This window comes from Pseudorca crassidens, chromosome 2, assembly GCF_039906515.1.
Source record: "Pseudorca crassidens isolate mPseCra1 chromosome 2, mPseCra1.hap1, whole genome shotgun sequence".
In the NCBI taxonomy this organism is placed as follows: domain Eukaryota; kingdom Metazoa; phylum Chordata; class Mammalia; order Artiodactyla; family Delphinidae; genus Pseudorca; species Pseudorca crassidens.
Genome location: NC_090297.1, coordinates 33263763 through 33284083, shown reverse-complemented (window position 1 = coordinate 33284083; position 20321 = coordinate 33263763). Strand labels below are relative to the sequence as shown.

Genomic DNA, 20321 nt, shown 5'->3' with positions numbered 1-20321 from the left:
GCCGCCGCCGCCTCGGTCGAGCCCCCAGCCGCGCGCCAGCCCGCCGGCCGGCCGGCAGCCGCTGCTCTCCGGAGCCGCCCCCGCCCGCCCCCTCCGCGCGTCCTCCCTAGCTCGCTGCGCAGCGGAAACATGGCGGCGGGCAGGGAGTGAGCCGCTCCGCGTCGTCGCTGCGCCCGCAGGTAAGCGCCTCGGCGGCCGCCTCCGCTCTCCCGGAAAGCTCGCGCCCTGAGGGGCTGGGCCGCCAGGGGCCGCCCCGGGTGAGAAGGAGGCGCCAGGACCGGCCCGGCCGCTGCCCCCGCCCCTCGGGCCCGACTGTCCGTCTGTGTGTCCCGGCCGGTCGGCCTGTCTGGGGTCCGAGAGCGGCCGTCCCCCGCCGTGTTCTTGGGCCCGGAGCTCCGGCGGCTCGTTCTGCTTCCGCGGCCGGGCCAGCTGGGCCCAGTGTCCGGCCCGCGGCCCTGACTCAGTAGAGGCGCCCCGGGGGCCCCGCGAGGGAAACTCAAGGACACGGGGACCTCTGGAGGGTCCGCATCGCGGGCGGTCCGAACGGCGGTCTCTCTGTTCTGGCCGGCGGGGCTGGGTCGGCCCGAGAGTGTTGGCTTTGGGCCGAGGGCCGGGAGTCGGAGGGGCTGTCAGTCGGCTCGGACAGGAGAGCTGAGAGATGCCTGTGGATCCTCGCCGGCCGGATCCGGTTCGGGGCGGGCGAGGACCGAGGTCGGCGGACAGCGTGGCTCATCCGAGGGTCGGGGGCGCGAAGGGCGGGGAGCTGTCAGCAGCGGTCCTCCGGGCTGGCTCCGGCGGCTGGAGCTGCGCCGAGACAACTCACGTGTGCCGCCGGAAACGGGCGCGGAAAGCAGGTTTCCAACCTCCGACGGGGGCGGGAGCCGCTGGGCACCGAAGTGAGCCAGCGGCCAGGAGGGCTGGACACGTGGGCACAGCTGTGGGCCAGCCCCGGAGGAATGAAAAGGGGTTTCCTGGAGATAAGTGAACCCCAAAACATCTCCAGACTGGAAGGGAATTTAAAAGTCATCCAGGGTCCCTTTCCCTCATCCCATACCAAAGTAGCTTTGAAAATCCCAAATTCTACCCTAATAATTTGACAAGTCTGAACATCGCCTCCAGTGATGGGAAACCGATCTCTTCCCAAGGAAACCCAAAACCTATTAAGTTTCTGCAAGAAGCTCTTTCGGCCCCAAGGATTGACCTGCTTAAATATAAAGTACTCTATTCCGTTTCTCACTTCTGTGCCGTGTTTTGAACTTAAAAAAAAAAAAAAAAATCTAGTACTGTTTGTTTAAACCAACTAAAAGAGTTATTATTTTGTGGAAAATTTGGGGGTTTCCCTCATTTTTTAAAATGTCTATAAACACTTTATCAAATGAGCAAATGTATATCGATTGGAATGCACCATGCAAATAGAAGAGCTTATTATTTTCTACACTGGGAAAGAATTGAGTCTGGCATCCCTAGTTTGATGCCAGACTGCAATTTAATATTTAGTTGGAGAGGGAAATGCTTTATTACATTGAACTCTTTGCTCTCTTTCTAACTGCCAACACAAGGCCCAAAATTACTATGAAAAGAACATTTTTTTGTTGTTGCTCATATACCAGCATTATTTTTTACTTGCCTTTTTATCACTGAGCCTTGGTTTGTGGGGTTAAGTTTTTAAGTAGTGTCTTTACCAACAACTTAAACCCCTGCCTAAGCAACCCTGCAGGTTAGTAATTTTTTAAGCTTAGCAGAGATGTGATGACCTTGTAGATAAAGTGCCAAGCTCTTGTATCCAGGACGCTGTTTATATTCTAAGCAAAATTTCACTGTTTTTATAACATAGACAAGCACATAACATAGACAACACAGCGGTCAGAATTAGTTCTTTATCTTTATTCTTATATCTTCATTTTTTTCACTTGGTCAGTGGTTTTGAAGTTTCTAGCACACGTCAAGTTTTGATTTCTGTTATGTTTGTTGGGTAAAACTTTGTATAGCATCATTCTTTACAGAACTGTGCAGACTCAGGAAAAGCTCTGGTTCCTTCCCTTCAAAGGACTTGGAGTTAATGGTAGGAAATACTAAAAAACTCTGTGAGAAAGCACTGGTGTGAATATCCCACTGAAAATGTAATCTCAACATCTTCTAACATTTACTCTATACTTAATGTGTCTATTATGTGTCAGGCACTATGCTATGTACTATGTTTAGCTGGGTAGACAGAGATGAATAAGATACATTTCCAGTCCTTGTGAAGTTGGTAAATTAGATGCTGAAATAGGTCATCTCAAAATAAAAGGTGAGAGCTATGCCTGTGATGCTGTGGTTGCATCAAGGCGAGGGTGCTTAGACTAGTCCGGGACTTGAGGGAAGGCTTGAGGAAGACATGACACCTGACCCAAGTCTTAAATGGTACGTAGAAGTAAGTCAGGCAAAGATGAGTAAAAAATGTGCTTCAAACAGAGAGAATAGCTTGAGTAAAGGCATCAGTGTGAGAAAAGGAATGGCTTGCCTAGAAAACCACAAGCAGTTTGGGACTGCTAAGAAATAACGATGAAGATGTAAGTGGTAAGTTGTGAGGCCAGAAATACAGTCCGAGGCCATGTCATGGTAGACCCTGTATGCATAAGTATCTTGAAATGAATTCAATAGGTGACTTTTTTTTATCACTGAAAGGTTTTTATAGATATGCTTAAATAACATTTTTTAAATGTGGTTATAGGGATGAGGAGAGAGGGATGAAGTTGAGAGAATCTGTGAGGCTTTATGATTGATTGCGTGTGTAGATCAGAGGGTGAGGAGTCCAGGGTGATGCTCATGTTTTTGGTTTGGGTGACTAGGGGGATGATGGTGACATTAACTGAGACAGGAAACACTGGATAATGATTTCAGTTTGGGACTTAGAGGTTCTGTGATTTCTTGAGTTAGGTCAATGAGCAAATGTAGAAGTAAGATAGAAAAAAAAGGTTGTGGTCAGAAAGTGGAATATTAGAGTTAAATTGTCTGATGTGGAGCTCTTCTAGGTGACAGCTAGGTCTCTGTGTGTGAGTTGCTGAAGTACAGCAGAGGTGAAGGTCGGGTGAAGCTGAGTATGACAAGGAGCTGCGAGGCTATTGTATTGAACGAGTCTTCTGCATGGATAGTGAAATGATTTAGGATGCTAGGATGCAGGGAAGAGAGGGATTGTGACCCAGGTGCAGTGAATATAGGGGATTAATCGGGAGGGTGGTAGATGACAGATGAGGAGGAGGGGTAAGGAGTGATACAGCCAGGTGGTGGAAACCTCAGAGGAGGAGGAATTTTTAAACACAAGAATGGAGAAGTAATGGTTTTTGACTTTTCCTTCCTAGAAGCAGGATTCTGATCTCTTCATCTTTATTCAGGTCTCACATTAGTCATTCTGTTGGCTCTGAAGAATCTATTCTAACTCTTGGAAAGTAGGAGGGCAGATATCCTATATCAAATCCTTTCTGCTGATACTTAATGATGAAGTCCATGGAGGTTTTTTTTCCCTGATGGTCAGTGGATAGATAGGAAACAATCAGTAGTGAGGATATACTCATGGTTTCTGGGAAGAGTATAGTGGCAAGAGCCTAGGCTTTGGGTTAGAAAGATGGATTCAAATCTAGGCTATGTCACTTGCTAGCCTTAGGACTGTAAACAAATTGTTTAACCTCTGTAACTTTCAGTGTCCTTATGTGTAAAAAATAGATTTCTACTTCATGGGGTGTCACAGAGGTTACATGAAATAATGTGTGTGTGTGTGTGTGTGTGTGTGTGTGTGTGTGTATATACACACTAGAGAAGCAATTGGCACTTCAGAGATGCAAAGTAAATGTTAATTCTCTTCCAACTACCTTTAAGGGACTTAAGCTCTGATGGCAGAAATGAAATTTTTTCATGCTTACCTAAATTGTAAGGCAATAAGTACTCTAAGGGAGGTAAAGCAAAGTGATATAGGAGTTCAGAGGATGGAGCCATCATTTCTCAACAGTTGGAACAAGGTTAGGCTTTACACTCAAGATGAATTTTATTTGAGCCTTGGAGAACAAATTTAAATAGATTAAATAATTTAGGTGGAGCTCCAAAATGGGGAAATTATAGGATATGTTTTTAAAAATTGATAGTTGCCAGAGGTCAAGTATTGTATTTGTGTAAGTCAGTAAGCCCACTAGAGAGGTGGGCTGGGGCCATAGTATTAAAGACCTGAAACTTTGGAGTTTGGACTTGATTCTAGATATACGAGGGAGCCATAGATTGTACATCCTCCCTTTCTACCTCAGTTTCCTATCTGTAAAATCTATAGGCATTAATTTAGACACTTTGGATTTGTGTTTGAAATAAACCAAGTAAATTCACATTTGAAAATAAGTTCCTATGTAGACCAGCTTTCAGTTAAAAAAATAACTACTAGGATTTATTTTGTAGCTGTAGCTTAATCTTTTGCAATAACCTTGTTTGGTAGATAGGCTTAGTGGAGTTAAAAAAACATACAAGATCTCACTGGTAGAAAGTGACTAAAGATGTTCTCATTTCAAATTCTTTCTTATACTGCCATACTGATTTAGATTTGAAAAATAAGCCTGGGTCCTCAGTGTCACTGAATATTAATAATACAACCCAGGGCTGGTCACTTTGCTTCTGTGATCCTCAGTTCCCTCATTTATAAAATGAGGAAAGGTGTGGGTGTAGGGCTTAACACTTTACATAATGTGAATAAGTACATACTAGATACTCAGATGTTGCCCCCACCCCCTGCAATCTGTAAATGAGGGAATTTAACCAAACCATTGTCAAGGCCTTAGTGCTAACTCCCTAGCTATCAGGGAACTGCTAGAACTAATTATTTTGATAACCTTTGGCCATATAAACCCAGCAAGTCTTATCCTCTGTTACCTTTGTCCCAGCTCCTCCAATCATATGTCTTTCTTCTGTACTGTTATTCCTGTGCTGACTTGGCTTCCTCTTCCTCTCTCCCAATCCTGCTATTTTGCTCCCTTTCAAACCTTTCCACTTGTTCTCTGAAACTCCTGTTTTCTACACTGTTAACCATTTTATGGGATGTTTTAATGTGTGTTCTGGCCTTAAATGGAAGCCAGGAGAGTAAGATCGCTTAATCTAGCCCTTCTGAACGGGTGCAGCTCATTCTCCCAGACCACTCCTTGCAAAAGGAGAGAGATAATGATGACTGTAATTTTTTATGCACCACTATTTCATACATTTCCAGACCACTGCTTCTCTGCCTTCTTAAAATCCCTGTGCTCTCTGGCACAAGGGCTATACCACTCTTGTCTTCTTATATAATAGATCTTCTCTATCATTTAGGACTTAGCACACACAGTCTTCCTTTCCATCTCAATTTTTGGCCTTACCCTGAGTGGCTTCAGTACTCACATGGATGATCGTTTCTTCAACACATTGACCTCTTCAACTGAAGTGATCATCATTTTAGCTAATCAGCTCCCCTAGTCACACCATGAGCTTTGTTCTCATGCAAAGATGGCCCACCTCTGAAATTATGAATGAAGACATGCAGATTTGTTCAAAATTTCTTCTTCTGCCTGACCTTTGAGGATCTACTAGATCTTTTCTTTGACCCCACCAAGGCCTGTCTTCACTTCCTTCCCTATCCAGCTTAATTTTCTTAGTCTCTTGCTATTTCATTCACTCTCTTATCATTATCTTTTATTCCCTTGCTCTTTTGTCCTTCTGTCCCTGTCTGGGCAAAATCCCGAACTAATCTCTCTCTCCTTGCCTGTACTAGCTCTACTGAGCCCTGCTGGAAAAAACATGACAGTTATACAGATTGCTGCCATTGGGGAGATGGGAAGATGAAGAAGGATAGGTGATTACAATTGCATGTTATTGAAGTATGTCACACATTTTTCTACTTAATTTGAAACATACAATAACCCTGTTAGAGAGGATGCCAGATCATTATAAACTCTATTTACTGATAAGGAACTGAGGTGTAGGTGGATTAAATGATGTGCCCAATGCCAAATAGCTAGTAAATGTCAGAATGACAACTCAAAACCAGGTCTTCTTACTACAGATTCTGTGTTTTGTCCAGAATGACTCATTGCTTTCTATGACTTCCTTTTTAAGACTCTGGGCTGTCTGAACCTCCTGCTGGTTCTGTTGTAAGTTGTAATATATTAATTTCCTTCCATTTTAAATTATATAAAGGCTGATGCATTATTTTCCCCTCTGATTTACTATAGTTGTTACCATTGTTAGCTTTTAAAATTGAAGCATATACATATTGTATATTCATTTTAATCACTATGTCTATTGCTCATTGATGTATTATGGGCACATTTCTAAGTGTTTTCTTATTTAGTAGAATTGCTTTACACTCACTTTTGTAGACTTTCCTCTGGGGCATTCAAACATGGTGGAACTAGAGGCTGTTTTAGTCATTATGTTCTGCAAAGTATAATAGAAAACATGAGAGCCAGCATACTTGTTCTTGGAGATATTTAAGAAGAGAGCAGACAACTGTTTGTCTTAGGTGGTTTAAAATTTTGGACTTCCAGTCCTGATTTTTTGGTGCTCTGTCTTATCTCCAGTTATCTCAAGGGACTGCCGGAAAGTCTCCAAGCTAAATTAAATTTATTTCTTTAAATATAAAAGTTTATAAAACCTAATAGGCGGGCTTCCCTGGTGGCGCAGTGGTTGAGAGTCCACCTAACAATGCGGGGGACGCGAGTTTGTGCCCCGGTCCGGGGGGATCCCGCGTGCCATGGAGCGGCTGGGCCCGTGGGCCGTGGCCGCAGGGCCTGCATGTCTGGGGCCTATGCTCCGCGGCGGGAGGGGCCGCAGCAGTGAGAGGCCCACGTACCGCAAAAAAAAAAAAAAAAAAAAAAAAACCTAATAGGCATAGAGGGTCACAATTCCAAAATAAGAGCTTAAAACATTGTCTAATTTCTTTATGTGTGTTTTTTCAGTTTTTCATTTATTCATTCAACAAATATTTATTAATGTCTGCTAACTGACAGACACTGTGCTGTGTACAGTGACAAAGATGGAATTCACCTGTGAAGCCATCTGGTCCTGGACTTTTGTTTTTTGGGAGTTTTTAAATCACAGATTAAATTTCAATGCTTGTAACTGGTCTGTTCATATTTTCTATTTCTTACTGGTTCAGTCTTGGGAGATTGTATCTTTCTAAGAATTTGTCCATTTCTTCTAGGTTGTCCATTTTATTGACATATAGTTTCCTGTAGTAGTCTCTTATGGTCCTTTGTATTTCAGTGGTGTCATTTGTAACTTCTCCTTTTTCATTCCTAATTTTATTGTTTGGGCCCTCTCCCTGTTTTTCTTGATGAGTCTGGCTAAAGGTTTATCAATTTTGTTTATCATTTCAAAGAACCAGCTTTTTGTTTCATTGATCTTTTCTTTTGTTTTCTTCATCTCTATTTCATCTATTTCTGCTCTGATTTTTATGACTTCTTTCCTTCTACTAACTTTGGGTTTTGTTCTTCTTTCTCTAGTTGCTTTAGGTGTAAGTTTAGGTTCTTTATTTGAGATTTTCCTATTTCCTGAGGTAAGCTTGTATCACTCTAAACTTCCCTGTTAGAACTGCTTTGGCCATGTCCCATAGGCTTTGGATTGTCGTGTTTTCATTTTCATGTGTCTCTAGGTATTTTTTGATTTCTTCTTTGGTTTCTTCAGTGATCCATTGGTTGTTTAGTAGCATATTGTTTAGCCTCCACATGTTTGTGTTTTTTGCATTTTTTTTCTTGTAGTTGATTTCTAATCTCATAGAGCTGTAGTTGTAAAAGATGCTTGATATGATTTCAGTTTTCTTAAATTTACGGAGACTTCCTTTGTGGCCCAGCATGTGATCTATTCTGGAGAATGTTCCATGTGCACTTGAAAAGAATCTGTATTCTGCTGCTTTTGGATGGAATGCTCTATAAATATCCATTAAGTCCATCTGGTCTAATGTGTCATTTAAGTCCTGTGTTTCCTTATTGATTTTCTGTCTGGATGATCTGTCCATTGATGTAAGTGTAGTGTTAAAGTCCCCCACTGTTATTGTATTACTGTCAACTTTCCTTTTATGTCTGTTAACATTTGCTTATATAGTATATTGAGGTGCTCCTGTGTTGGGTGCATATATATTTACAATTGTTATATCTTCTTCTTGGATTGATCTGTTGATCATTATGTAGTGTTCTTCTTTGTCTCTTGTAGCAGTCTTTATATTAAAGTCTATTTGTCTGATATGAGTATTGCTACTCCAGCTTTCTTTTGATTTCCATTTACATGGAATATCTTTTTCCACCCCCTCACTTTGAGCCTGTTATGTGTCCCTAGGTCTGAAGTGGTTCTCTTGTAGACAGCATATATATGGGTCTTGTTTTTGTATCCATTTGGCCAGTCTATGTCTTTTGGTTGGAACATTTAATCTGTTTACATTTAAGGTAGTTATAGATGTGTATGTTCTTATTGCCATTTTCTTAATTGTTTTAGTTTGTTTTTTTAGGTTTTTTTTCTTCCTTTCCTCTTTTGTTCTCTTCTCTTGTGATTTGATGACTATCTTTAGCGTTGTGTTTGGATTCCTTTCTTTTTTGTGTGTATATCTATTACAGATTTTTCATTTGTGGTTACCATGAGGTTTTAATATAGCAGTCTATATGTATACATGATTGTTTTAAGTTGCTGATCTCTTAATTTCAAATGCATTTCAAATATCCTGCATTTTTACTCCCCTCCTGTCACAATTACTGGTTTTGATATCATATTTGTGTGTGGACGACTTCCTACCTATCCTGTATGTTTACCTTTGCCGGTGAGCTTTCCCATTTTCATAATTTTATTGTTTCTAGTTGTGGCCTTTTCTGCTTAGAGAAGTTCCTTTAGTATTTGTTGTAATGCTGGTTTGGTGGTGCTGAAATTTTTTAGTTTTTATTTGTCTGTAAAGCTTCTGATTTCTCTGTCAAATCTGAATGAGAGCCTTGCTGAGTAGAGTCCTCTTGGTTGTAGGTTTTTCCCTTTCATCACTTTAAATACACTGTGCCACTCCCTTCTGAACCACAGAGTTTCTGCTGAAAAATTAGCTGATAATCTTATGAGGATTGCCTTGTATGTTATTTGTTGCTTTTCTCTTGTTGGTTTTAGTATTTTCTCCTTGTCTTTAATTTTTGCTATTTGATTACTATGTGTCTCAGAGTGTTCCTCCTTGGGTTAATTCTGTATGGGACTCTGTGCTTCCTGGACTTGGGTGACTGTTTCCTTTCCCATGTTAGGGAAGTTTTCAGCTGTTATCACTTCAAATATTTTATCAGGCCCTTTCTCTCCCTTTTCTCCTCCTGGGACTCCTATAATGCTGGTGCAAATGTTGGTGCATTTGACGTTGTCCCAGAGGTCTCTTAAACTGTCCTCATTTCTTCATTCTTTTTTCTTTATTCTGTTCCATGGTAGTGATTTCCACCACTCTGTCTTCCAGCTCTGTACAGTGACCAAGGTGAATGCCATAATTTTAAAAATGCACAGATAGGCCACAGAGTTAAAGAATATCTTTATGGTACATATAACAGCTAAATATTACTGTCTGTATTAACTAGGGATTCCTACAAATAGGTTAGAAAAAGACAAATCAATAGAAGAATGACAAGGTATAAAAGAGGCAACCTAAAAGTTTATTCGCCATTCACTGGTAATTAGTTCCTGTAGGAAAATTAAAGTTCTAATGAGATGTCATTTCATACCTATTAGATTGGCAAAAATTAAGAAGTCTGATAATACCAAATAATGGTGGGAATGTAGAGTTAAGGGAGCTCTTGGACACTGTTGATGGAAATAGAAATTGCACAACCATAGTGAAGAAAAATTTAGCAATATCTGTTAAAACTAAAACACACATAACCTACAATCCAGCAATTCCACTCCTAGGCAGATACCATTTAGAAACTCTCCTATGCATGTATAAATAGTTATGCAACATTTTTATAGCAGAAAGTTCAAACTAGTCCAAATGTCTATTTATAAAAGAAAGAAAATATTGTAGTATATTTACCTAATGGAATCCCGTACAATAATGAAAATGAATGAACTAGATCTATATAGTAACTTGGGTGAATCTCACAAGTAAAAAGTTAAGTAAATAAAGCAGATGGCAGAACACATTTATATTGTATAAAGCCCAACATTCATGTATTATTTAGGGAAGCATACTTACATAGTAAATGTTTAAATAAATGCATGGTAATGATAAATATCAAAGTAAGGATAGTGGGGATCTCTGAAGGGTAAGGTGGGGAGAGAAGACCAGTAATACTGCTGGGAAGAGCATGCAGGAGCCTTAACTTGTATTGGTAAATATTTTTTCAACTAGGCTGTAGATATATGGGTGTCCATTCATTATTCTTTATATATCTGAAACATTGTATTATATATGTATTTTTAAAGAATAATAGCATGTAGTTTTTGTTATGAGTTTAATGCAGGGAGGGAAGGAGCAGCAGAAATATAAAGAGATGTTATTAGGATGAATCATGTAACTGTTTTCTACAGGTCTGAAATGGTCTAAAATAGGCAACTTCAAATGGCTCAACATCATTCAATCTAATGTAACATGGGCTCTCATTGAAACATATTCAAAGTAATATGGGAACACAAGGGCAGGAACAATTGACTACCAAGGCAGAAGGAGAGAGATGGTCTTTGGAAAAGCTTCAGAGAGAGAGAGAGAGAGAGAATGACATTTAAACTGGATCTTAAAGGTTAGGAAGGAATTCACTAGATAGAATGAAGAGAAGAAGGCCTTCCAGGTAGACAGAAGTAAAGACCCCTTTGCATGGATGGAATCCCCCAGGTGGAATATGTGGAGGTCACAGAAATGTAGCAGAGGAAGAGACTAAGGAGGAGAACAAAAACAGCAAATATCTGTATAGCATTTACTATGCATTTTATATACCTGTAAACTCATGTAATCCTCCCAGATGGGGAAACAGGCACATAACAGTTAAGTAACCTGTCCAAGGTCACAGGACTAGCAGATGGTGGAACCAGGATTTGAACTCCAGCGACCTAGGTCCAGAGTCTCTGCTCTTGGCCAGTAAGCTATTCTCTGAATCACTACATTATAAGCAAAATCAGGAGAAACCAGTGTTTTGAATGCCAAAGGAACAGCGGTAAGTTTCAAAAAGAAAGGAATAGTCAGCAGTGTGCAAGGCCCTATGGAGGTAAAGTAGGAATACTACAAAGAGACCATTGGATTAAAAAAAAAAATCATTGTGCTCTCAGTTACAGTAAGGGATACCAAGATAATAGAGATGTGGGTATCTCAGAATAGTAGTGATTCAGTCCACCAGTTCTGTGGACGAATGATTATAATTCCATTTAATAATGAAGAAGATGGAGTCAGGGAGACTATTTGGAATAGATCCTCTCTCTATTTAAGTATTTGATATATCAACACAGTTGAAAGGATTTTCTCTGCTGTCTATATCATAGTTTCTCTAAAACTAGGATTAATACTGAAAATTTTGTTTATTCTTCTGTATCTTCTGGTTTTAATAAAGATAGAACTTAAGCTATGTTGATTAGTGGATTTTCAGAATTAGGTGATATTCTAAAGATCAGTAGTTCAATTTACAATATTTCATACACGAAAAGGTGAAAGAGACCTTATAAGTACCATGGTATGTGGAAAGAATTAAGGCTTGGTGGTTAGGAGTCCCCATTCAAGTCCTAGTCTGCCACTCACAGGCTTTATGATTTAGGCAAGGGGGTGACAGTAGGTGATCTCTAAGATTTCTTGCAACTCTCAAGCTCTGTGACTATTAGGTCAACTATTCAGTGAAGAAAATGATGCCTAAAGGAGGGACATGGTTTGTCCAGGGTCATGAAAACTGGAATTGATTCTCTTGACACTGGGTCCAAGAAATCTGATGGAAGAATCATCGAACATTTGAGTGGCTGCTGTATATCAGGCAGGTGTTAACTACCTAAAAACATACTTGCACATGAATCGTTTCACAGTTTATTCATCCAGTGTAAAAGTAACAACCATCATCATCTGTGTTTGTTTGTTTATGTATATCCTGCCTTATTCCAGAATGTGTTTAAAGCATACCTATTCTGTGTAACAAACCATACTTAGAAAGGGATTAAACTTAAGTGTCTGTCAGACACACTGCAAAATGCAAACATGTGTTGATCTCACCCACCCTCATATAAATATTATTAGCTCCATTGTATATGTAAAGTAACTGAGACTCAAAGATACCTGGCCAACATTATACAATTTATTAGTGATAGGACTCGGTTTCAAACCCAGGCCATCCTGACTTTAGCCCTAATGCATCTTTCCATTTTACCACGTATACTTCCCACAGGCAGTGTTATATATCTCTGAGGCTTCATCAGTACAAGAGGCAAGGTTTACCTGTAAGAATTAACTTGTTTTTTAGCTGAATATATCCTGTTCCACCACAATAGGTAAACTAGAAGGATCCCTGAATAGAAGAATGAAACACTTTAGTGAATCAGTCATTCTTATTTTTAGTTTGAGCAAACTTATGAACAATTTCCTTGTTAGGGTTAGTGCTCATATTTTAATAAATTGCAGGGACTTCCCTGGCGGTCCAGTGGTTAAGAATCCGCCTTCCAATGCAGGGGACGCGGGTTCAATTCCTGATCAGGGAACTAAGATCCCACATTCCGTGGGACAACTAAGCCTGTGCACCACAACTGCTGAGCCCACATGCCGCAAATTACAGAGCCCACACACTCTGGAGCCCATGCACCGCAACTAGAGAGAAACCCGTGCACCACAACGAAAGATCGCACATGCTGCAATGAAGATCCCACGTGCTGCAACCAAGACCCGATGCAGCCCCAAAAATTAAATAAATAAATAGCAAAGTTTCTGTACCCCCTCAACCCTTGGTGTATATCCACTGCCTCCTTAACCAACAGATATTTGCCAGCTATGTACTAAGGATACAAAGATGAGAATAAGATAAGATTCCTTCCCTCAGTGAGCTTACTATCCAGGTGATAGTTGGGATAAAAAGTTATTATAACTTTACCTCTGTGGTCTTCCTCCCCAAAACCTATAACTCTAGTCTAATCATGAGAAAAACATTAGACAAATACCAATTGAGGGACATTCTGAAAAATACCTGAACAGTATTCCTCAAAACTATCAAGGTCATCAGGCAAGGAAAGTCAACCAAAAAGAGCCTAAGAAGACATGACTACGAAATGTAATGTGTTATCCTTGGAAGGGTAATGGGATCCTGAAACAGAAAAAGGATATTAAGTGGAAACTAAGAAAGTCTAAATGAAGTGTGGACTTCAATTAATATTGTATCAGTATTGGTTCATTAATTATAACGAATGTACCATGCTAATGTAAGATGCTAATAATAGGGGAAACTGTGCAGAGTATACGGGAACTCTGAACTATCTTTGCAGGCTTCCTGTAAATCTAAAATTGTTCTAAAATAAAAGCTTATTTTTTTAAGTAATAATAAAGTTAAAATAATTTTATATGCTATTTCTTTGGAATTTAATTAAAACACATTTCTTCATAAAATGTTCCCAGTTTGGTTGACTCATTTGATGGGACCAACAAGTTGCAGTCTATTGATTGATGCATGTGCTACATGCGTATGCTAGGTGCGTGCCATATAAATTTTTTCTATCTCAGTGTCTTATACATACAGATGACAGAAATATGCCAAGTGCTAGTCAACAGAAAGGACTCACACAAATGTAAGAAAAATTCTTACTACATAATATTGCTTGTTAATTGAAAGCACAGAACACTTATTTGGAGGGATTGTGGCTAAGTACCTACCACGCTGGCTTGTAAGCAAAAATGATTCAGTTCACATAGGAATGTTATTTTATTTGATCTGTTTGTGTGACACTATAAAAAGGTGCTAATACCTATTATCACTGTATATGAGTGTGAGTTGGATAGTTATTTTTTCTAAAAATGCTTTATAAGATTAGTGTGATTCTTGGAGTGAGATCAATTTAAAAGTCCTGGACTTAGTTTTAAGAAAAAACTTCTTGAGAAATCGCTTAATCAGAGTTTACAGTTCTTTTACTAAGTGTATCTTCCTCCTCAGTTATAGTTGTGCCTACATGTAAAGGAAACCACTCACAGAAATTTATCTTCAAAGGATATATTCTGTAAATAATTATTTAATGAATTTAGATGTCCTGTCTCTATAGAAAGCTTAGAAAATAATACTAACAGATAACCAGTAGAGCTAGCAATTCTCTTGCTTCTTTATTGATCCAGAACTTACTCTCCAGACTCCCCAACTCTTAACGCTCTTATTTCCACGACACCTCCACTTAATTAATGCAACTTTACTTAATGAATAAGCAAGGATTGCTTGTTTTGGCTGAATTCTGTTAACTACCTTAACAATAAATAGATTTTTTTATGCTGACCTTGACAGTTAGGTGTCAAAGTTGCCTTCTTGAGAACAGCTAGTTGAATTTGGTAAAAAGTAATGTTTTTATTGACTTCTTTATTCTTTTAATATGTTAAGTTCCCTAATGATGGCATTTAAATTAATCATCTGAAAGAGAAATGTCAGTTCAGGCAATCAACTAATTTGTTTCTGATTATTAGTTGTTAGTGAAAACCTATATTTAGGTGCTTAATACAGTAAATGTTTAAATAATAAGTGCTTAATACATATTAGTTATATCCAAATTTGAATTAATGGACTGTATTCATTATACCTAATTTTTTCTTTGCGTGCTCCTATACCTTATATTGAGAAGGAACTGTATTTTGCACTGAACACGTTTTGGAAATAGCTTTGTTGTCTGATGGATAGGGGTTTAAATCCCATGTCTGCCACCTCTAATCTACCGAAAAGATCCTTAGATCATTCTGTTGATCGGACAGGTTCAGCAGTGCCCGATGTATTTGTAGGTCTTGTCTTTTCTACAGATTAAAGAACACAAGATTCTGGAAGGCAAGGGAACACCTTAAACTTTTAGTGCCCCCAGTATACCATGGTGGATTCTGGTACAGTGGTGGGCTCATAGTATGTTCTAAATAAATATTGTTATAATAGCCTTCTTCTGTGTTACTGGGAAATAACAACTATTGTTTGATACAGTGTAGGAGGAGACAACTAGACTTTTGTTGAGTGTTAAACTTTAGTCTAAGCTAGTATTTCCCCAATTTACCTGATCATCTGGAACACTTATTAAGAAATAACAGATACCCTGACCTGGAGATCGTTTCTGTAGATTTGGGGTAGTGCCCTGGTGATCCTTTTGAAAAAAGCAGTGCATTTTAAAATATTGGTAGTGTATTAACACTTTTTGATTGTAAAGGGCAGAAATCCAACATAAATGGATTACAGACAAAGGGGGAAAAAAGGAATTTATTGCCTCACTTATTTTGAAACAGGGCCTAGGGAAGGAAGGTATTAATCTGATCCTTGCTTCTGGATTGTATCCTAGCTTTATCAGGCAAGGAATGCATAACAGAGGTGCTTGGGGGGACCCTAGGGGATTCAAGGGAACTCTCTTATTTTTTCATAGCTGTAGGTCCTACCTTTCTGCCTTTGTTTGTACCATTTTTATTTTAGCCCCGGGTAGTTTCCGAACTCAGCAAGGCTCGTGTGCAGGCTCTAGGCAGAAGGAATCTTTTTCTTTTTTTTTTTTTTTACAAAAGTGATATTTTCTTCCAAATACTTTCAGATTGACCAGTTTAACTCAAGACTGATACTCTCCATTATGCACTGGTATGATCTGACAGGTTATAAATATTTTTAATATCTCCCCTATTTCATATTAAGCAGTTTGTTTTTTATAGGAACTGATTGAAGTCTGTCTGCATAGCCAATACATCCTGTGTTTTCCCTACCACATCTTGTTTTTGCAGTGTGCCTCGGTAGTGGTGAGTCCTGGTAGAAGACCACAGTTTGATAAGCCGTCTCCTACTGCATAAGGATGGCCAACCTCAGCATGAGACAGAGGTCTGCACTGTGCTGTTCCCAACCTTGATCCAGTCAATTCTACATCTTAGGGACTCATTTATACCACCCCTCTTCCACGTACCAATTTCTGTCTCATAAGCGTCTTTGGATAGAAGCAATAGAAGCCGACTGGTTAACATAACATAAAATTTACAGTTTTAACCATGTTTAAGTGTACAATTTAGTGGCATTATGTACATTCACATTGTTGTGCAACCATCGGCACCATCCATCTCCACAACCTCTTTTCATCTTGCTAAACTGAAACCCTGTACCCATTAAACAGTAACTCCCCATTCCTCCCTCTCTTCAGCCCCTGCCCCACCGTTCTTTCTGTCTCTGATTTTGACTACTCCAAGTTTCTCAAATGAGTGGAATCACACAGTATTTTTCCTTTTGTGACTGGTTTATTTCACTGAGCATAACGTCCTCAAGATTCATCTGTGTTGTTGCTTATAGAACTTTTAATGAACTAGCCCATCTACCTTTTTGACCTCTTGTCACTTTTCTCCTTGCTTTCTGTGCATCAGTCATACTTGCTTTTTTTCTGTTTTGTGGGCTATTCATGCCCCATCCACCTTACATGCCTGTTCTCTCTGCCTAGAATGTTCTTTCCCCTTCTTTGCCTGGTTACTTTCTGCTCATTCTTTGGATTTCAACTAAGACATAACTTCTTCAGGGAATCCTTCCTTTATCTCCCAGAATCTATTTAATCTCTATGTTACATGATTTCATAATACTATGTGACTTTCCTTTGTAGTACTTATAATAGTTTTAAATGAAGCATCTATTTATGTTTTTTTGGCTGAGTAATGTCTGTCATGATGTTCATGACATTGAACACCCACAAACTGCTTAATCACCCACCATCAACACCATGTCCTATGTTCAACATTGTATCCCTGGCACCAAGTATGTAGTAGGTGTTTCAGTAAATAATGTTACATATATAATAATATTAAAATTTGTTGACTTAATGAATTTAGCTCTGGAGATTGATGGCTTAAGGTCTTTCTATAAAAATCTACTACTTATGCGAGCCTTACTTGACTTGAAGAAATGTCCCTTTTCTAGGAACTTGAAAATCCTTATTCATTGTTTGCCAGATGCTTAACATTTACACAAGTAATCCTTATATCATCTTAAATCTTCTATTTTTTCATATTATTTATCCTTTGTATTTGCCAATTTGTCTTCCCCTTTTAAACAGCCACTAGTTATTTTTTTGACTTTCTAAATTACAAATCTGGTCTGTTGTGAAACCTTTAGGGCAGTGCTTCTTAAACTATGCATATTGAAGGGGGAGTATTTTTCATTCATTTTAGACTAATAATCTTATAAATGTAATAAAGATGAATTGTTAGAAACCTGAAATTTAAAAAAAAATCTAAGTATAAACCACAACATTTTATTAGGTTTAACAATATAAAGCTATTCTTTTAAATTATAATACAGAGTTTCTAAGTGATTACTCTCAATTTCTGTACTTATTGCAAGCTGGTAAACCATTTGCTGATGAGAACTGTACATAGAGTACTAAACTGCTTTAGATCTCTATGAAGGAACACCAGGGAGGGGGTCTCAAGGTGAGGCAGAATGTATAAACTCTGCTTCCTTACTGTCCTACCACATAAGCTCTGTAATTATTATTGTTATGTTTTGCATAAAAATGTGTTTGAAGATAGTTCTTTTTTTTTTTTTTGGCTGCGTTGGGTCTTCGTTGCTGCGCACGGGCTTTCTCTAATTGCGATGAGTTGCGGTGCGCGGGCTTCTCATTGCGTGGATTCTCTTGTTGCGGAGCATGGGCTCTAGGCACGTGGGCTTCAGTAGTTGTGGCTCGCGGGCTCTAGAGCACAGGCTCAGTAGTTGTGGTGCACGGGCTTAGTTGCTCCGTGGCATGTGGGATCTTCCCAGACCAGGGCTCGAACCCGTGTCCCCTGCATTGGCAGATGGATTCTTAACCACTGCGCCACCAGGGAAGTCCCTGAAGATAGTTCTTTAAAAAAGGTTTGAAAACCTCTAATCCGCAGAATATGTTCGTTGATCTTTATCTGATTCTAACCTAGTTTTCTGTTTCAGTCACTGCTTCCTGATGTGTATTCCTATGCTTGAATCATTTATCGTTTTCCACAGAACATCACACAAGCCCTTTTACTACTTAGTATTATACTTTTATACTTCCCTCTACTTAATTAGAATTTCCTAAACTTCCTTCTCTGTCTGGAGTAAGATGCGTGCCCTAAATTTTGCTTCAAAAATCACCTCCTCTGTGAAGCCTTTTCATTTCATTTAGACAGAATTGGTCTCCGCCTTTAACATACCTTTAATAACTACATATTACATTCTGTTATAATGTATTTGCTTATCTATCTCCATATAGATTAATATTTTTCAAGTCCTAGCCATCCTTATATCCCTAGCCCAGGGACCAGCACATAGTCAATAAATATTGACTGGGTAAATTGGGAAAGTCATCAATATTTGGTGCATATTTCAGACATAGAAGCTTCTTATTTGGTCTTGGACAAGCTGTGTGATTTTCTCTTCACTAGGGGACCTATCCTTGGGTGTTGAGTATGACATATATAATAAAAGTTTGAAATATTGGTCCTAGAAAAATACAAGTAATGATCCTCCTACATTGAAGCTCTGTGTGTATAGGGTATATAGAGAAGGAGGTTAAAACTGGATTAGCCTTGAAATTGGTTTGATTGAAAATTTAGAAATCTGATCCTTTAAATAGCACCCTTGTTTTGTTTTATCTAATTGACTTTGTCTGTTCTTGCAGTTTTATGAGTGACCTATAAGTGACCTCCTATGGTGAGACTGTTTGGCCTATGGAAAAAGTACAAGATTTGGAGTCACATGACCTAGATATTCTAATCCTAGACCTAGTGATTACTAGCTTTGTAAACTTTATCAGTCATTTAAACTCTCTAAATCTTGTTTTCTTCATTTGTAATGAAGGGATACTAATATTAGCCCTTTGCACCTCACAAGATTGTGAGGGCCAAATGAGGTAAGAGTATATGAAAGTATATATGAGAGTATATGAAACCCCAGAAAGTGTACATTGACTGTTTGCTGTTTGACTTCAGAGAAGTTAAATTCTTTGTACCTTAGCTTATTTTCTTATAAAATGGGAGTAATAATACCTGTATCATAGGTTTATTGTGAGAATTAAGTTATTCATAAAAAAATGTCTAGCAGATTGACTTGGGTGTTTGACTAGCAGTCAATTTACATTTTCTTTAGCATACACCCTTTCTCATCCCCCACCCTGAATTAGGATTGGATAATAATAATGGTAAGAAATGACAGCAAGCAGAGATTAATTATTTATTTACTAAATGCTGGTCTATGCTTAATTCTGTGCTAGTTGCTGTGGGGAAAATGGAGATATAATAACAATGCCTTTCATTTCATTTTAGCTATTCAGTATTTATTTAGCACTCACTCACCATGTGCTAGATACAGAGGATAAAGAAATAAACATGAAGAACCCGCCCATCAAGGCTCATAATTTAGCAGACAAATAATATTAGACAAATAAATAAATTGTAATACAGTGTAGGGCTATAATATAAATGTGTACACTCCAAGGAAGAGAGAATGATTATGTATGAGAGTATGAGGAAGGCTTCTAAGAAGAGGTAATATATGAATTAGGTTTAAAGGATGCATGGAAGTTTATCAGGTGGACTGAAGCACTGGAGGAGAGGGCATTCCAGATGGAAGGTATCAGCATATGCAATGTTTGGGACTACGTATGTAAGTTGAGTGCTACTATGGTATTAAGGTTGAGAAGGGGTGACTAAAGATGAAGTGAATCTGTTCACATTTGAGGTGGCAACCTGGGGTTTAGTGAAAAATTTTGAGGATAGGCAAGTACTAGAAGGAAAAAGAATATTAATAAAGATGAAGTAACTTTGAAAAAAACAAAAGATGAAGTGAGAGGGTAGGCAAGGATTGGATCATCCAAAAGATCTATACACCATCCTTAGGAGTTTAAATGTCACCCTGTAGACAAAGGGAATCTGTGAGAGTTTGGAGTAGACTACAAAGAGGATCTCTTAGACGTTATAGGAAAATCACTTTGATGATACTGTGGATGACCGGACCTGGGATCGTTACAGACTACCTAAATGCTTTCAGATTACACACTCATCTGATTCTTCCAACATGCCTTTGAAAGTTGGCAAAGCAAGAATTAATCCCATTTGACATATGAACCAGTGAGAATTAGAGATGACACTGGAAGTTAGTCAGGGTCAGTACTTATTGAACAAGGACTAAACCTAGGCCTTTTCCCAATCTAGTTTTAGTTTCACTACAATACATTGAAACTCACAA

The 20321-nt window shown here is 38.9% G+C and overlaps 1 protein-coding gene across 14 annotated transcripts in view; it reads left to right on the top strand.

Moving 5' to 3' along the window:
* The first annotated feature begins 21 nt into the window (after positions 1–21).
* The window catches only part of SCMH1 (Scm polycomb group protein homolog 1), a 196408-nt gene continuing 176108 nt past the window's right edge, over positions 22–20321 (top strand). For 6 of the 14 annotated variants that reach the window (XM_067725716.1, XM_067725715.1, XM_067725701.1 and 3 more), the window contains exon 1: positions 120–179. The gene's annotated coding sequence lies outside the window, so the exon portion shown is untranslated. Of the gene's footprint in view, positions 180–20321 lie in introns of all 14 variants that reach the window. The other 8 variants (XM_067725717.1, XM_067725718.1, XM_067725712.1 and 5 more) reach the window with 4 other exon arrangements.